The sequence below is a fragment of the Galeopterus variegatus genome, unplaced genomic scaffold (genome assembly GCF_000696425.1).
Source record: "Galeopterus variegatus unplaced genomic scaffold, G_variegatus-3.0.2 Scaffold6092, whole genome shotgun sequence".
Lineage (NCBI taxonomy): Eukaryota > Metazoa > Chordata > Mammalia > Dermoptera > Cynocephalidae > Galeopterus > Galeopterus variegatus.
Window position 1 is genome coordinate 114,018 of NW_007732203.1, and position 18,152 is coordinate 132,169.

The 18,152-nt window shown below is 38.1% G+C and overlaps 1 long non-coding RNA gene across 1 annotated transcript; it reads left to right on the forward strand.

Moving 5' to 3' along the window:
* Positions 1-1,090: 1,090 nt before the first annotated feature.
* Positions 1,091-1,518, forward strand: LOC103605814. Its single transcript, XR_551815.1, has 2 exons — positions 1,091-1,225; positions 1,315-1,518. It is a non-coding gene; the product is annotated as an uncharacterized LOC103605814 (long non-coding RNA).
* Positions 1,519-18,152: the final 16,634 nt, after the last annotated feature.

The window sequence follows — 18,152 nt, forward strand, 5'->3', positions numbered from 1 at the left end:
AGCCTGTATGGAATAAAGCTCACACAGTGTAGTTTAGCCAAAAATAACCTATTGGTTGGCCATTTTTAGAGTTTTCACTATTTCTATGAACGTTAGTGATGATGTGTTCAAGGATTTAATATGTGGCCTCTTTACAGTCACTGGAGGAATTGATTATTCAGTTTGTGAACAAACTGAACCCTTCTCTTGAGTATTTCCCTCATGGTTTCTGCTCCAGGCATTTTCCTGCCTGGGAAACTCAGGGTGGATGGATAAAAGGAAGTGAGATGAAATGAAAATTATGCCATATTTATTTACTTATTTATTTTTTATTATTGGTTCTGATAAAATATTTCTTTTTTTTTTTTTTTTTCCTTTTTGTCTCTTTTTTCGTGACCGGCAACGGATCGCAACCCTCAGTGTCGCACCTGTACCGGACCGGGACCAGCAACAGAATCGCAACCCTCGGTGTTGCGTCCGCACCTCGCTCAGCCAGTGAGCGGCCGGTCTGTATGTGCGATCCGAACCCTCGGCGGGAGCACCACCACGCTCCCAAGCGGTGCACTGTAGCAGTGCACCACCAGGCCGGCCCTGGTTCTGATAAAATATTTCTTAAGCATTTGAAGGCATTTCACTGAGGGTCATGGCTCATTTAAGGTTTTTTTTCCCCTTGTTTTTACCATTTCTCTACGTCACTGAAAGTGGATCTCAATGATCTCAAAATTAGTTTCTTAAATGTCAAGATAGATTATTATTTATGCATGCTTAAAGTATTTTTCAACTAAGTTTGTAAAGTACTTATATTTTTAAAAGTATACTCTTATTTTAAAATTATTTTTTAAAAATTTTATTTTTACTGATAAATAATATTTGTGTATCTTTATGGGGTACAATGTGATACTTGGACACATGTCTATCCTTTAAGCAATTTTGAAATATACAGTACACTATTATTAACTATAGTCACCTTGCTGTGAATAGATCACTAGAACTTAAAAGTATATCCTTAATATGGCATTTCATATTAATATCCATTTTTAATACCCTTTTTAAATCTTAAATTTATTGATAAGCGATTGTTAGCAGAATCTGCTAATTATCCCCAATATTTGTTCTTTCTGTTTTCCTTTTAGCGATAGAAGCCTCTGATTTCCAGCTGGGCCCATGACTCCTGAGCTAGAGACTACATTTTTCAGCCTTATTAGAGCTAGGTGTGGTTACATGTCTAAGTTTTTACTTCTGGAAAGTGAGTAGAAATTATAAATGCAGCTTCTGGGTCTTGCCTTAAAAAAATTGGGTATGTGGATCTCTCTGTTTGTTTCCATTCTCCTGCAGGCTGGTCCTTGACCATTGTGGCAGTGAATCAGCTTCTACCATGCAGATGAGGGCACTACTCTCGGGGATGTCTAAAAAACAAGATGGAAGGACTCTAGTCCCTGGATAACCCTATGGAGCAGGCTACCTTCCTATTCTGCTCCAATTTCAACTGCTTACCTCTGAATGTTACATAACAGAACAATAAACTTCTGCCTTATTTGAGCTACTGTATTTTGGGGTCTTTTGTTACATGAGATTATTGTATATCATAACTGATATAGATAGGATTTTAAGGGAAAAATTTTCCTGATGAGTTGGAGTTTCAAAGGAAGCTCTAGAGGCTGAGGCTTGTAGATGCTAAGTATCTGCATTCTAAACTTAAGCACTAGATCATCCATGCGAGGTTGACAATGGGGCTTCCAAAACTCAGTTCTGCTCTCATTAACCTATAACTCACTTCCATGCTATGGAAAAGACTGGAGATTCATTGGAGATTGAAAGATGGGGTCTATATTGATGATTTCTTGGGAGAGAGATGTCCGTGTTTTATGATAATTTCTCTCCCAACTTTTTTAAGGAGAGAAGAGTGGTGCTGGCCTCTACTTCAAGCCAAGTAATGGGGCCTTGGGGCCCCAAGTCTTAAGTCAAAAGGCTAGCTGAAAGAGCTAAATGGTGAAAAACAAAAGGAGAGGGTTGTCCTGAGATCAATCTGAGTTTCCAGAGTTTGGCTGGGAAAACCTCTACGAGGTTACACTCACTCGCTTGTTGCCCTCATACAACAAGTGAGTGAGAGTAAGGCTGTTATGAATGCCAGTATCATGCCAAAACTTTTTTTTGGTCACCACCTGTTGAGCCTGAGGCTTCTGGACAAATTCTACAACGTCACTTTATGGGTTATGCATTAGGTTCTAATAAGGACAGTAGAACTTATGAGGTGAATAAGTCAGAATCTAGTCAGGAGACAGGAACCATACTAATTATTTTAAGAGTAGTTTATGTAGTTATTACCAGGTTATTAGAAAACAGATATCCCCCTTTAAGTCTGTGGGTTAAAATGGTAAGAAGTCGGTTGATATTTTTAACTCTTGAAGGAGGGATCCTGATCTGGGACTCAGGCTCCTAATGGGGGTCATTGCCTCACTGGTGCTGCTGTTTCAAGAGTATGGGTACTGGGCTGAGAACTCTGGAGAGGGTTACCAGTCATTTGGTACTGGTATCTGTGAGGGACACAATGACAGTGGCTTTGGAGGTGCAAACCTGTTGCACCATATTGCTACTGTAGGATCAACTATTTCTGCGAGAGTCAAGCATCATTGCTGGGTGATGCTGATAGAAATAGCAAGTATACAGGAAGGAGCAAGTCATTTTCCTCCTATTTCTTTTCTTTAGTCTCCTGTGAATACTCCTATTGACAGAATACAGTAGTGTGCCCGGTATTCCAATTGGATAGGGTTCTGGTTGGAATGATCCTAGGTTAACATGTCTATCATGGGTTCCATATTTTGTCCTCAAGATTCACACATTTTAATCAGTCATTGAGGGAAAGTGTAATTCAGATGACTTTGTCTCCCAACTGCAGGGAATACATGAGAAATTTTCCAGGTTTGGGGGGTTTTTTGTTTATTTGTTTGTTTTTAAAGTCTTTCTAGGCTTGAGGTGAAGTGAAGGTAGCAACCCACACTACCCCTGGAGTGGGTTGCAATTATAGGACAGCTGTCTTCATGGAAATCCTCCTCACAAATACTTCTGATGTATTTCCCTTTTGTTCTACTTGATGTTTAATTTATAAAAGCAGTCAATCATATATTTTGTCTGGTTTTGTAATTGTTTACAGTGGAGGTTAAGTCCAATAGTCCTTACTGCACCATGACCAAAAGCCTCCAGCAAATACTTTCTATAATTATCTTTTTTTTCCCATTAAAATCTGAGTGCTAAATGGCTATGTAAAATCTTACAAAACTTTTTTCTTTCTTTTAAATGACTCTGCTTTTACAAGAGCTAGGAGAGGAGGGAACACTTCCCAAATCATTCTATGAAGCCAGTATTACTCTGATACTAAAATCAGACAAAGATATCACAAGAATAGAATACTATAGACCAATATCCCTATGAATATAGAGCTAAAAAATTCTCAGCAAAATTTTAGCAAACTGAATTTAGCAACATATAAAAAGAATTATACACTATGACAAACTGGGATTTATTCTAGCTATGCAACACTAATATCCCAGGAATGCAAGGTTGTGTCAACAATCAAAAACCAATCAATAAATTACAGGATAAAACCACATTAATAGATTAAAGCATTAAACCACATGATCATTTCTAAAGATGTAGAAGAAGCATTTAGAAAAAATCCAAAGTTTTCCATGATAAAAACACTGGAATACAAAGGGAACTTCCTCAACCTGATAAAGGTCATGTATGATAAACTGAAGACTGACATCTTACATAATGGTGAAAGACTGATAGATTTACCCCTGAGATTAGGAATAAGACAAAGATGTCCACTCTAGTAACTTCTCTTCTATAGTGTACTGAAGGATCATGCCAGAGCAATTACAGAAGTAAAAGAAATATAAGGCATCCAGATCAGAAAGGAAGAAGTAAAACTACCTCTATTCACAAATGACATGATCCTATATAGAGAAAATTCTAAGGAATGTGCACACACACACACACACACACACAAATTAGCAGTGCTAATAAACAAGTTCAGCAAGGTTGTGGGATACATGATCAATACGCAAGATTCAATTCTATTCTTCTGTTTTCTAGCAATAAATTATCCAAGAATGAATTTTATTCCATTTACAGTAGTATCAAAAAGGGTAAAATACTTAGGAATAAATTTAACAAAAGAAGTATGAGAGATGTATGGTGAAAAATGTAAAACATAATTGAAAAAATGATTAAAAAAAACTAAGTGGAAAGACATGGATTGGAAGACTTAAAATTGTTAAGATGGCAATACTCTCCAAATTGATCCACAGATTTACTGCAAAGCTATGAAAACTCCAGATGGCTCATTTGCTGGAATTGACAAGTTGGTCTTAAAATTCATATGGAAATGCAAGAGACTCAAAATAGTCAAAACAATCCTGAAAAAGTAAAACAAAGTTGCAGCACAGACACTTTCCAACTTCAAAACTTACTACAAAGCAATGGTAGTCAAAGCAGTGTGGTAGAGAGATTTCCGGTCAAGATGGCAGAATAGACAGTCCTCAGCATCACTTTCTCCCACAAATCAACCAATTTACAAGTACAAAAAAGAAAAGATAGCCAGGCTGTGGCTGCTAGAGCTCAGGGGAAGAGGAGGAGAGACCTACAGAGTACACGAAGTTGGGAGAAGCCATGATGAGAGAAAAAGAAAAAAACATTGACCATTTTGAGCCCTGGCTGCTTCCAGGTTGGAGGTACTGAATGCACTGAGCAGGAACTGGCAAAAGCCACAGCTGTGCCCTTTGGAGGAAGTTGCTTGGAGGCAGCAGGGGAGAAGAGGGCCTTGGTGGCCCCTAGGCTAGCAAGACCACTAATAGGGTTCCTGTGGATCCACATAGGAGCAAGGAGCCACAACAACTGAAAAAAGGAGCCACTCAGAGGCTGGTGAGTCATTGCAAAGGACTGGCACACAGCCCATCCCATGGGAGTGTTTGTAGCATGGGCAGTGGGGGAGACAGGCCCACTGGGAGAACACTGGGGCACAGCAAAGACAGTTGATCTGCACCCCAATCAGTGTAGGACCACTCAGAGGAGACTGGTCCAGAATATAGAATTGCACGGGGTGCAGTTTGATGAAAAGACTCAGGCCCAGACCCAAGTTTCTACACAACCCAAGTGCACTGGATTTCACTAGACCCAGAAGTACCTATAAAGTCAAACATTAAATCCTGAGCTGCACAAAAAGCCTTCCCTAGGGAATCGGCAGTAAGGCTGCAGTTTAGCTAAACCACACAGCTCAAGTACTGGTCCCCATAGGAAGTTCCCCCATTTTAGAAGTAAGCAAAGGACAACAAATTAGTTCCAGTGCAGAGTTTAAGTGGTGGGAACAGCAAATAATCCAACACAGAACTGAAAGAAAAAACAAAGTACCCACAACCCAAGACAAAGTTTGATATTAACTTGTAAAGGTCTCATTTCACCAAAGAACACCTATAACACGTAGAAGGACTAGAAGTCCCCTGAGCTACCAAGCCAAAAAGGGGGGGGGCCAGGGCCTCAGCAATGACCCCCAACACCTGTAACCAGCCCAGTGATGACCATCTAGCCACTGCATGAAGTGCCCTGGGCTCTCCCAAGCTTGGGTGGTGGGGGGCCAAGGGCCTCACCACACCCTGCTTGACACTCACAACCAGCCCAGTGGTGACCACTGAGCCACTGCAGGAAGCACCCTGGTTTTCCAGGCTGGGGTGGTGGCAGGCAAGGACTTTTGCCCCCCCCCCCCCGACATCTGCACCCAGCCCAGCAATGACCAAGCCACTGCTGGAAGCCCCTTGGTCTCCCCTGTGGGAATGAGGGGGGTGCCACAGGCCTCAACCCTACCCCTCCTCCTTCCTTCTTTTTCCATCACATTTCCTTCCCCTTTCCCCCCTCCCCCTCCCTTCCAACTGCTCTATAACATCCTAAAATGTAAAAAAATAATATATATAAAATTACATTTTCGGGCCGGCCCCGTGGCTCACTTAGGGGAGTGCAGTGCTGGTAGCGCTGAGGCCGTGGGTTTGGATCCTATATAGGGGTGGCTGGTGCAGTCACTGGCTGAGCGTGGTGCAGACAACACCATGCCAAGGGTTGTGATCCCCTTACAGGTTAAGAAAAAACAATTACATTTTCTTTAAAAAAAAAAAAAAAAGAGTGGTAATGGCTTAAGGGTAGATATATAGATCAATGTAGTAAAACTGAGAATCCAGAAATAAACCTTATATTTATGGTAAATTGATTTTCAACCAGGGTGCCAAGAAAATTTAATTGGGAAAGAATAGTTTTTTCAATAAGTGGTGCTGTGACAATTGAATATCCATATGCAAAAAACAAGTAAATTTGAGCCACTACCTCACATTATATGCAAAAGTTAACTCAAAATGGATGGAAGATCTAAATGTAAAAGCTCAAACTGTAAAATTCTTAGAAGAAAACATGGGCGTAAATCTTTGTGTCCTTGAGTTAGGCAATTGTTTCTTAGGTATGACACCAAAAGCATAAGTGTGAAAGGAAAAAAATACATATCCTATATTTCATCAAAACTTTCACACTGATGTTCATGGTCGCATTTTTCATAATAGCCAAAAGGTAGAAACAATCAAATCAACTTATGATTGGGTAAACAAAATGTGGTATATCTGTACAATGAAATAGTATTCTGATATAAAAATGAATGAAGTACTGATACATACTAAAGCATGAATGAACCTTGAAACATTACACTAAATGAAAGCCACATATAGTATGATTTCAGTATTAAAAATGTCCAAAATATGCAAATCCATAAAGACAAACTGTAGATTAGTGGTTGCCAGAAGGTGGAAAAAGGGGGAATTTGGAATGACTTCTAATTGATGTGGAATTTTGTGGTATAATAAAATATTTGGTCTTTGTTTCTGGCACAGAACTCCTATAACTTTCGGAATTTACTGTCTTTTGTATGTTAATAAGATGACTTATGATGGGAAGGACCTAGATAGTTTCAGGATGGGAACTGGTTGCTGGGAAAAGCTAACCATGTAATTAGGCTTGTCCTATGCATTTCCTTCATTTGGCTGTTCCTGAGTTGCATCCTTTATAATGAACTGGTAAAAATAAAGTGTTTTCCAAGTTCTATGAGCTGTTTTAGAGAATTATTAAACCTGAGAGGGAGGGGTTGTGGAAACTCCTGAATTTATAGTCAACCAGGGGAAAGTGTGGGTAGCCTGGGTACCCCGCTCGCAACTGGCATCTAAAGTTGGCAGTCTATTGGGATTGAGCTCATAACCTGTGGGGTCTGTGCTAACTCTGGGAGTTAGCATCAGAAGTGAATTGAATCATGGATACCCAGTTGGTGTTGGAGAATTGGTTTTTGGTGTGGGAAAAACTCCATTTATTTAGTGTCAAAAGAAAGAACCATAGAGGTTACTTTTTTTTTTCCCCTTTTTGTCTTTTTTCGTGACCGGCAACGGATCGCAACCCTCAGTGTCGCGCCCGTACCGGACCGGGAACGGCAACGGGATTGCAACCCTCGGTGTTGCATCCGCACCTCGCTCAGCCAGTGAGCGGCCGGTCTGTACGTGGGATCCAAACCCTTGGCGGGAGCGCCGCCGCGCTCCCAAACGGCGCACTGTAGCAGTGCGCCACCGGGCCGTCCCAGAGGTTACTTTTTGAGATAATGAAAATATTCTGGATTAGATGTTGGTGATGGTTACACAACTTGAGAATATACTTAAAAACACTGAATTGTATACTTAGAAAAATTACTCTTCTCGAGCATTCAGGGATCAACCTGAAGGAGCCAATAGCCAAAGCTAGGATAATTTGAGCCAAAAAAAAAAAAAAAAAAAAAAAAATAGCAATATTATTGGATTATAACCGATATTATAATAAATATTTGTGACTTCATATAGACATAAATAAATAATTGAATAAATAAATAAATGGAAGAGAAGGGACAAATCTTCCTTACAAATGAATTCCAAATAATCAATGTAAAAGGAATGAGGGAAATAGGAAATCACAATTAGCCCACCACAGTAATAATTGCTGCAGGCAAATCCGCTGATGAATTCTAAAATTATTGGGAAACACCTTAAGGAGAAACAGGATATGTGCATGGCTTGAATGTATACCCCCCAATATTTATTAATTATTATAATTATTATAATGATTTTAATGTATTTCCACTAATGTTTGATACTTTTCCCTTCAGGAGGTAGAGCTTAATTCTTCCACCTTCAGTGTGGTCTGGATTTAGTGACTCACTTCTAATGAATGGAGTATGAAAAGAGAAAAATATTAACATTATATAGAGAAACCTGGCTGACATTACTTTCATCAAGTGATCAAGGTTACCATAACCGGTAACAAGTCGTGTTGATATGTGCCTCCTAATATGCAATAAGCAGGCACTTCACCTCTACAGTATTCTTGTTAAAAATTCCTAACCAACTCTGGTATAATCATGAGAAAACATCAGGCAAGCCCAAATTGTGGAATATTCTGCAAAATACTACACCGGTTTTCTTCAAAAGTTGCAAAGTTATGAAAAACAAGGAAAGACTGAGGAACCCTTAGAGACTGCGGGAGATTAAGGAGACATTAAGACTAAATGTGAAGTGGTATTCTGGTTTGGATCCTGGAAAAATTGGTGAAATCTAAACTTTGGTTAATAGTGCTGTACTAACTTTAATTTCTTAGTTTTGATAAGTGTACTATGATTAAAATGTTAAGATTGGAAGATTAAAGGAAGCTGTGCCTTCTTTATAACACTTCTGAAAATTTAAAACCATTTCAGGGGCTGGCTGCTTGCCTCAGTTGGTTAGAGTGTAGCCTTCTAACATCAGGGTCGAGGGTTTGGATTCCCATACTAAAGAGCCGCCCCCCACCCCCCAATATATATATATATATTAAAATGCAAAGTTTTGGAAATTACTATAATTTGTAAGCTCTTTTATTTCCTCTTTTGCTTTTTTTTTGGGTGAATTACGATCTTCCTCTTTCATAAAGAATCCACTTAAAAGTAATACTGATTGGCCCTGAATTCTGTGGGCTATTTATTTATTTTTCTTATTTAAAAGTAACAGTCAGGGTTGGCTGGTTAGCTTGGTTGGTTAGAGTGTGGTGTTGTAACAGCATGGTCAAGGGTTCAGATCCCCAACCTGGCCAACCGCCTCCCCCCAAAAAGAAAGTTTTTGCAATCATTGATCTAATCACTATATTTAAAAACCCATAACAAACAATGTATTTTTGTTTCCATGATTCCAGAATATCATATTGTTTCATTCAAAAATCTGAATGTTACAGATTTCTTGGTCCATTAAATATTTTGAACATATATTTAAATTCAACTCTCGTATTTCAATATATTTTACTTTACAATATAATGTAGGTTTATTTTGCCTTTTAATAATGATAACAATCAGATGAAACTAATATTATGCTAGTAGGGTTAATATTTATTTATATTTTAATATTGTATCAATCAATGTTCAGAAAGCTCTTGAGTTACATTACAATAAAAATATAAACATAGTTACTTAAAAGCCATGTTCTAGAAAAATATGTAAGGACATGGAAAGGTAATTGTTAAGCTTAAAAAAAAAATACATAAGAGTTCTATAATATTTTTCATAGTTTTTAAGAAGAGAATCTATATCTATATCTAATCTTAAAACCCAGAAGAACATATGCCAGAATTTTAACAGGAGTAATCATCTTTGAGTTGTGGTATTTAAAAATTTTCCTTGCCCTTTTCTGCATTTAAAAAATTATGTAACAATGTATTTTCATTACTTTTGCAATTAGGGAAACATAATAAATATTAAAAATACACATGCATACATGTAGTAAGATTAATTAATATTAAAGAGAGATTGTAAATAACACAGAGAAGAAAGTCAATATATTTTGTTCTCCTGAATAAATAAATCTAAAATTTGGAAGATTTGTTCACTTTCTGAGACTTATAAATTCCTCATGCTTAGTGTTTTAATTTACACATACACATTCCAACACAGATGCAAACTTCATGTATATCTCCATTCACAAAACAGACTCATGTCCTACATTTAGGGCAGTGACTTCTCAAAGAAATTATACTTTCACTACTTTGAAAATGGCTGGCCATTATATTATGCAGTAACACACCATTTAGCCAGTATCACAGAGATAATACAGAATTTTTAAGATAACCGAAACTTATATCTGTAAGTATCAAAACGTTTGCTTTAAATATTTAGGATGAAAATATTTACACAGTGGTTTACTTCCCTGACTTAAGCAAATTCTATTTGATTCAGGGTTAGCTTTATGAATCTCAAATATTGAACTAAGCTGTGATGCACTGACACATCATTGAGTATGTGTGTTATCACTCATTAAAATAGAATGCTTTCAGATTGCATAGAAGAAACAAAAAGAAGACAAGATCTGGTCTACTCTTTCTAAATTTTCTACCAGCTCTTAGTTTTCACCAGCTATTGTGTCCATGATATGGTTACCATGACATGGTTGACCTAATTGTTGGAGTCTACATGTAACTTTGCTTTTCTTATCATATTACGTTAATGGATTTCATGGTAGGCCTTTCACTTTTTGTTTGTTTGTTTTTAAACCAACTTCTACTTCAAGACTATAGATTGTCAGAGGTATGAAATGGGTTAACTGGGAGCATTATTGTATTTTTATAGCTAACTTAATTTAAAAAAAAAATATGACCCAATGACTTGAGACAAATGCTTGTTTGTGATCTAAAAACAAATTTCTTACATTTTTTTTTTTTTTTTTGTCTTTTTCCGTGTCCGGCAACGGATCGCAACCCTCAGTGTCGACCCCGCACCGGACCGGGACCGGCAACGGGATCGCAGCCCTCGGCGCTGCCCCCGCGCCTCGCTCAGCCAGTGAGCGGGAACCGGTCTGTATGTGGGATCCGAACCCTCGGTGGGAGCACCACCACGCCTCCCAAGCGGTGCACTATAGCAGTGCGCCACGGGGCCGGCCCTTCTTACAGTTTTGACAAATCTTTATTGCAGAAGTCTATAGTTAAAGTACATGTGGTGAGGCCTTTTATTAGGCACTGTACTCGGCTCTTCCACTGCAAGACACTTGCTTCTCTTGTGGAGACAATAACTATACCTACCCTACAAAGTTTTAAAATGGATTAAATAGAATGTATATATAAAGTGCTAACCCAGTGCCTGCAACATAACCAGTGCACAGTGATTCTTATCTGAGACAGGAAGGGAAGAGCTAGTATGAATGGGGAGTGAAGCAGGATGCTGTGCTACTAACAGGAGGGTGAGTAGGGAAGGGCCAGGTCAGACTGTGTTAGGATTTTGAACTTCAAATGGGGTAAAGTGGGAATCACTGAAGGGTTTTAAGCAAGGTGTGACATGATCAGATTTGCATGTCAAAAAGAATATTTAGGCTTGTCTATGGAGATTGGGTACCAGAGGAGTAAGTACCTGTTCTTTCCTTCGATCTGTCTGCTTATGAGTTGAACATCTTTGATTTAAACCAGGGGTCTTCAGTCCTTCCCACGAATACACAGGTGGAGTTTTAGCTTCCTACTTTTATTTTGACTTCGTAATTGCACACTTGCAAGGCATGCCACTCCTAGGTTCTTTTTAAACAAACTTGTGTGTGTAGGACCACCCACATTGAGCAGGGAGTTAGGCAGGACGCCAAGGAGCAGCCTGGAAAGTGGCTCTGTGCTATGATGCTCGCTAGCTTTGCCTTCCTTCATCTGGCCTCCTGCTTTCTTAGGCAATGCCTGTCTCTACATGGAAGCTTTGTTTCCTCTCCAGGTTTTATTACTTTAGCTCCCAGACAAGAAATGACAACTCTGTGGTGTGGTGCTATCATTTCCCTATGCTCCGCCCATCTTGAATTTTTTCTCTTCCCTGGAGTGCCACAGCCCTTATCACAGCACTCTAGGTGGCTATCAAATTGTCAGAGTTGGCAAGAGCATTGGGTCTTATTAACATTCCTGATCCAGACACTTGGTTTATTGCTGGCATCGATGTGATATAACCTCACCTCTGCTTCACTCTCTTACAGGTCTTAAATACTGGATCTGTATCTGATTGCAGCTACCATAAATGCTTTTGCCTTTACCATTTTTTGATGTGTGTAGTGCTTGGCTCATTTCTTGTAGCCAGGGATGGCTTGTCCTACTTTCTGTCTGGATCTGGGATGTCTATTCTGGTCCCTCCTATTCCCTCCTCACTTCATCTAATTAATCCCTTTCTATTGTTGTCTATTTCCAGGTTGATCATACCCAGTTCATCCTGAACATTTTTCTTCAGGAGTAAATAAAAGGGAGAAATTGGAATATTAATTGGTGAAATAATACGTTGTATGGGATTTACTTTTAGAGATTCTAGCAAAACCAGTAAACGAGAAAGTGATAGAAGCATAGATGAATCAAAAGTGGCACAATATTGATGATACTTGTGAAAGCTGGGTGATGGCTACATTGTTCTATTTTGTGTATGGATATTTTGATAATAAAAAATAAAACAGAAAGACACATGGAGGATTCAAATATTATCTTTCAGCCAAGTAGTGGTCCTGGAGAGGTGGGACAGAGATATGAGAAGCAACTGGGGGTGGCTGAAAAGAGAGTGCTCTGAGCAGTCTTGACATATTAGATGAGCTAATGATGTTGTCTTCTAATACATTGCCCTCTTCTGAGGGGTTCTTTACAGACATCACTCCTTGTTCCATTTGACCTTGGTATCCTGGTCATAGTTGATTGAATCACAGAGGGGATCTTAAACAAAGGCATCTATCTGTATAGCAGAGTGTCCCAACTTGGCGCTATTGACATCTTTTGGGCTAGGTAATTCCTGGTGCTACTGACATTTTGGAGGGCTGTGCTGTGCACTGTATGATGTTCAGCAGCATCCTGACCTCTACCCACTAAATGCCAGTAGCACCATCTCTTTTCTCTCTTCCTCCCCTAATTGTGATAGCCAAAATGTCTCCAGACATAGCCAAATGTCCCCTGGGGGGCAAAATCACCCTCAGTTGTGAACCACTGAAGTATAGGCATGTGAAATTTTAGCTAAATGCCATCCCTGTGGATGTTACTTGACTTGATTTGGGCTTTTGGACACCATCATTTTTCCATACTAAATAAAAATATTGTAAATATTATAAATAATTTAAAATAATTAAAAATAGAAAATTTTAGGCCTTCCTACATGTTTGTTACACTAACGTAAACCTGTTTTATGCCTGGGCCCCTGGCTTTTCAGCTTTATAAAATACTACAGTCTTGATTTTTCTTGGCATAAATGTTCTTAGGATCATTATTTCCCAATTTCTGCATAAGATAATTTATTTTACAAAATTGTTTATACATTATTCTTTTTATCACTTATGGAATATAATTTCTTACTTTTAATTTTTGTTTTTAGATACAATAATGTAGTGCTAATTTTTTATTTTTTAAATTAACATGAATTTCACAGTGTCTTTGGAAATATAGCCTACTTGGAAGAGAGAGTCTGGAAATTTATTTGATAAATTTTGTGGTTCTGGGCACAGTGCAAATGAGACATTTTCAGGTGCTGCAGTATGTAAATAAATGAATATTTTTCCTGGCTCAGTTTTGTACCATAACTAGCCAACAACTCTTGTATTAACTTCTTCAACTGAATGGAAGTGCTCTAGTACATACTTCTGATTTAATAAAATCCTTAAAATAGGTTTTTGTGCTAATATATTTATAACGTGCAGGTGTTTGACACAGAAACATAAATTACACGTTCATAAAATTGGTTCAGGGAAATACTGAAATGTGCTGAGGAGGATATTAAAATATATATTTGAACATTTATTTTACAATTCAGCTTGAACATTTTTCAGAACTGGTAAAGAGTTCATAGTTTTATTGCATGATTCATTTTCCTCTGTTGAACATTTCTAATCTTGTATTTTTTTATTGTTTCTCTTTTTTTTGAAGTTTTAAAAATTATTTAGTCAGTCTGGTTGTATAATTACTTCTTTCTGAATTACATACTGAGATCTCAGTACTGAAGAGTCTGTGTAATTATTCCCCCAAATCTTATTTATCAGCTCTTTTGATTATGATTTTCTATAGAAACATATATGAGTACCATTTATGGTTATCTTGCTCTATAAGAACCACAAGTTTGTTGGTCTACTTAGAATGGCAGTCATATCTGCATGTTATGCTAAAAAATAATGGTCACATTTATAGTGATTGTTTGCAATTTAATGCATTTTAATGCATTATTTAACAATTTAATGCATTATTTAAAAAAGATATATAAGTTTGTGAAAGGTCATCTCTGAAATTCAAGCATGCTAATTGAATTTGCCTCTTTTTAGTTTTATTTTAACTTTATTTTTATTATTTTTATTTATTTATTTATTTTTAATTTTTGTCCACAAGTGTTAATACTTTCAAAAAGACTAAGATCATAGAAAATATGTTCTCTGACCATAATAACAGAGGAAATTTAGAAAATTCATAAATGTGTGGAAATTAAACAACACTCTCCTAAATAAATGATGAGTAAAATGAAATACCACAGGGAAATTAGAGAATACTTTGAGATAAACATCAAAGCATAACATATTAAAAGTTATAGGATGCAGGGCTCATTTAGAGGAAAATTTACACTTGTAAACACCTATATGAAAAATAAGAAAAATCTCAAATTAGTAATGTAAATTTCTACCTTAAGGAAACAGAAAAAGAAGAGCAAACTAAACTGAAAGCAAATAAAGGTAGGAAATAACATAGATTACAACAGAAATACGTGACATAGGGGATTAAAAAACAATAGAAAAAATTAACAAAACCAAAAGTTGATTCTTAAAAAATCAACAAAATTTACAAACCTTTATCTAGATTGTATTAGTCCATTTATGTTGCTTATAACAAAATACCTGAAACTGGGTGATTTATAAAGAAAAATGACATTTAGTGCTTACAGTTTCTGAGGCTGGGAAGTCCAGAGCCTATCTGGTGGTGGTGACAGTGACCCCGGAGTCTCACTTTGCAATGGTGGAAGCAGAGAGAGCAGAGAGACACACTCTCCTTTTAAAGCCCTCAGAACCACACCCCTGACCATTATTTTTAATCCATTCACTACTGCACAGACCTACAATCCAATCACCTCTTCAAGGCTCCACCTTTTAATTACCATAACAGGATTTCCCACCCACTTAACTGTCACAGTGGGGGCTAAATTTCTAATACATAAAACTTGGGGGACACAATTCAAGTTCAGTGAGTTTTGGGGGGACACAGTTCAATCCACTACATAGAGTGACCAAGAGAAAAAGAGAGAAGACCAAAATTACTAAAATCAGAAATAAAGCAGGAGCATTATTACATTGTCACTATGATTTTTTGTGGTGGTAAGATTTAGTTTCATTCTCATTCTCATTTGCATTTTTGTTCTACTGGTGTGTTTTGTTCTTTCTTTTGTATTCCTGGTAGTAATTATCATTTTTCAGGTTACAGATGTAGGACTTTCTTGAGTATTTCTTGTAGGGCTGGTCATTTGGTGATGAACTCCCACAGTTATTGTTTGTGTGGAAAATATGCTATTTTTCCCTCTTTTCTGAAGGAGAGCCTTGCTGGGTACAGTATTCTTGGCTGGCAGTTCTTTCTCTTAGTATTTTGAATATAACATCCCATTTTCTTCTGGTCTGTAGAGTTTCTGTTGAGAAGTCTGATGTTAGTATGATACGGGCTCCTGTATAGGTACCTTGATGCTTTTCTCTTGCTTCTTTTAAGATTTTCTCTCTGTCTCGGAGCTTTGCCAGTTTGACTATAATTTGTCTTGGAGAGAACCTTTTTGGTTTGAATCTGTTTGGGAATCTTTGAGCCGCCTGGATTGAAAGGCCTGTGTCTCTCCCTCTACCTGGGAAGTTTTCCATTATTATTTCATCGGATAGGTTTTTTTTTTTTTTTTTTTTTTTTTTTTTTTTTTTCATGTCCGGCAACGGATCGCAACCCTCAGTGTTGCCCCCGTACCAGACCGTACTGGACCGGGGACCGGCAACGGGATCGCAACCCTCGGTGTTGCTCCCGCGCCTTGCTCAGCCAGTGAGCGGGAACCGGTCTGTATGTGGGATCCGAACCCTCGGGCGGGAGCGCCGCCGGATAGGTTTTTCATGACTTTTACTTTCTCCTCCCCTTCTGAAACACCCATGATTCGAATGTTTGTGTGCTTAAGATTGTCTGCCAGCTTTCTTAGATTTTGTTCATTTTTAAAAAATCATTTTACCTTTCTTTTGTCCACCTGGGTTATTTTAAAAAGACTGTCTTCAAGATCAGAAATTCTTTCTTCTGCTTGTGCTAGCCTGGTGCTTAAGCTATCTGTTGTGTTTGTTTATTTCACTGGGTGAATCTTGCAGTTCCATGAGTTCTGCTACATTCTTTTTTAAGGTATTAATCTCTTTGTAAATTTCCTCTTTCACATCCTGGATTTTTTTTCTTGTTTCATTATGTTGTCTGAGTCTTCTTATATCTCAGTGAGTTTCCTTAAGATTGTTGCTGGGAATTCCTTTCATTCATTTCAAGTGTTTCCTTCTCTATAGGGTCTGGTACTTGATAATTGCTTTATTGTTTTGGTGGTGTCATATTTTCTTGGGTTTTTGTATTTCTTTTTTTTTTTTGTCTTTTTTTGTGACTGGCAACGGGATCGCAACCCTCGGTGTCGCACCCGCACCGCGCTCAACCAGTGAGCGGACTGGTCTCTATATGGTATCCGAACCCTCGGAGGGAGCGCCGCCGTGCTCCCAAGCGCTGCACTACCGAGTGCACCACCGGGCCGGCCCAGGGTTTTTGTATTTCTAATATCTCTACATTGAAGTCTGGTACTGATAGAACAGTTCCTTCTATTATCCTGGAGTGGGCTTTGAGGAGAGAGACATCCTCTTCTTTTTCTGGTCTCCACTGGTGACTCTTCTTGTGTCAATGTAGGTGTCTGGCAGGCCATGCACATGCTAGCTGTGGCTACTGCTGTGGTGTCTGTTGCTTTTGTGGCAGCCATGGCTGTGGTGGACAACTGCGTGGAAGTGGTATTTTTGGTGTGCGCCTTGCCTGCTTCCAGGTGGAGGGGGCTGTCCTTGGCTCCTGTCTTAGGACCCTGGATGTGCTCTCTTGCCTCCTTCTGGGCCCTCAGCCTAATTTGCCTCTTAAAAGATATTTATTATAAATATACTTATTGAGTGCCCACAAACTGATAGTGTTCTTTTTGACCCTTGTTTCTCACCAATTACATGAAAATGATTTTTCAAGTAAGAAAGAATAAGAAAAAAATTGATATGATTAAAAAGAGAATTAATAATTAGAGAATTAATTAGAATGATTAGAGAATTCATAATCCACAAATTTAAAAAGATTATTGATTATGCATGTGTTTTAGAATAATATCACATAGCCAACTTCCTTCCCTCCTTCAAATCTTCCTCTAAATATCCCCTTCCTGGTGAGACTTATTCTGACTACCCAATTTGATATCTTAATCTCATCCCCCCTGTACTGCCAGTCTCCCTTAGTCTGTTCTCTCTCTTTTAGTAACACTTTTTAACATTTGCTGTCATAACATAGTGTATTGCTATGGTTTGAATGTGTCCCCTCCAAGTTCCTCACTGAAACCTAGTTCCCACTGTAGTGATATTAAGAGATGGTCTTTTGGGAAGTGATTAAGTCTTGAGGGCTCTGCCCTCATGAATGTGTTAATGAACTTATAAAAGAGGTTTCAGAGAGAGTTTGTCTCTTTTCCCTTCTTTTGTCCCTTCTGCCATGTGAGGTCACATAGTTGGTGCCATCTATGAGAAATGGGTCAGAGGTATACCTTTGACTTCCCAGCCTCCAGTACTGTGAGACATAAATTTGTTTTTTTTTTATAAATACCCAGTCTCAGGAATTTTGTTATAGCAGCACCAATAGACTAGGACACATATATTATATATTTACATTTATTGTTAATTGTCTGTCCTCCCTTCATTTCCCAACTGTAAACTGTTTTAGGAGTTTTTGGCTGTTTCACATGCTTGTCATGCAGATGCCTGGTGCATAGCAGTTTAGTGCATTAGAAGAATCTTTGTTATCTGGAATTCTAGCAGTTAGGTCTCTGCTCGCTGCCATTTCTAGTATTGTTTTGCTGTAGTTATTGTCA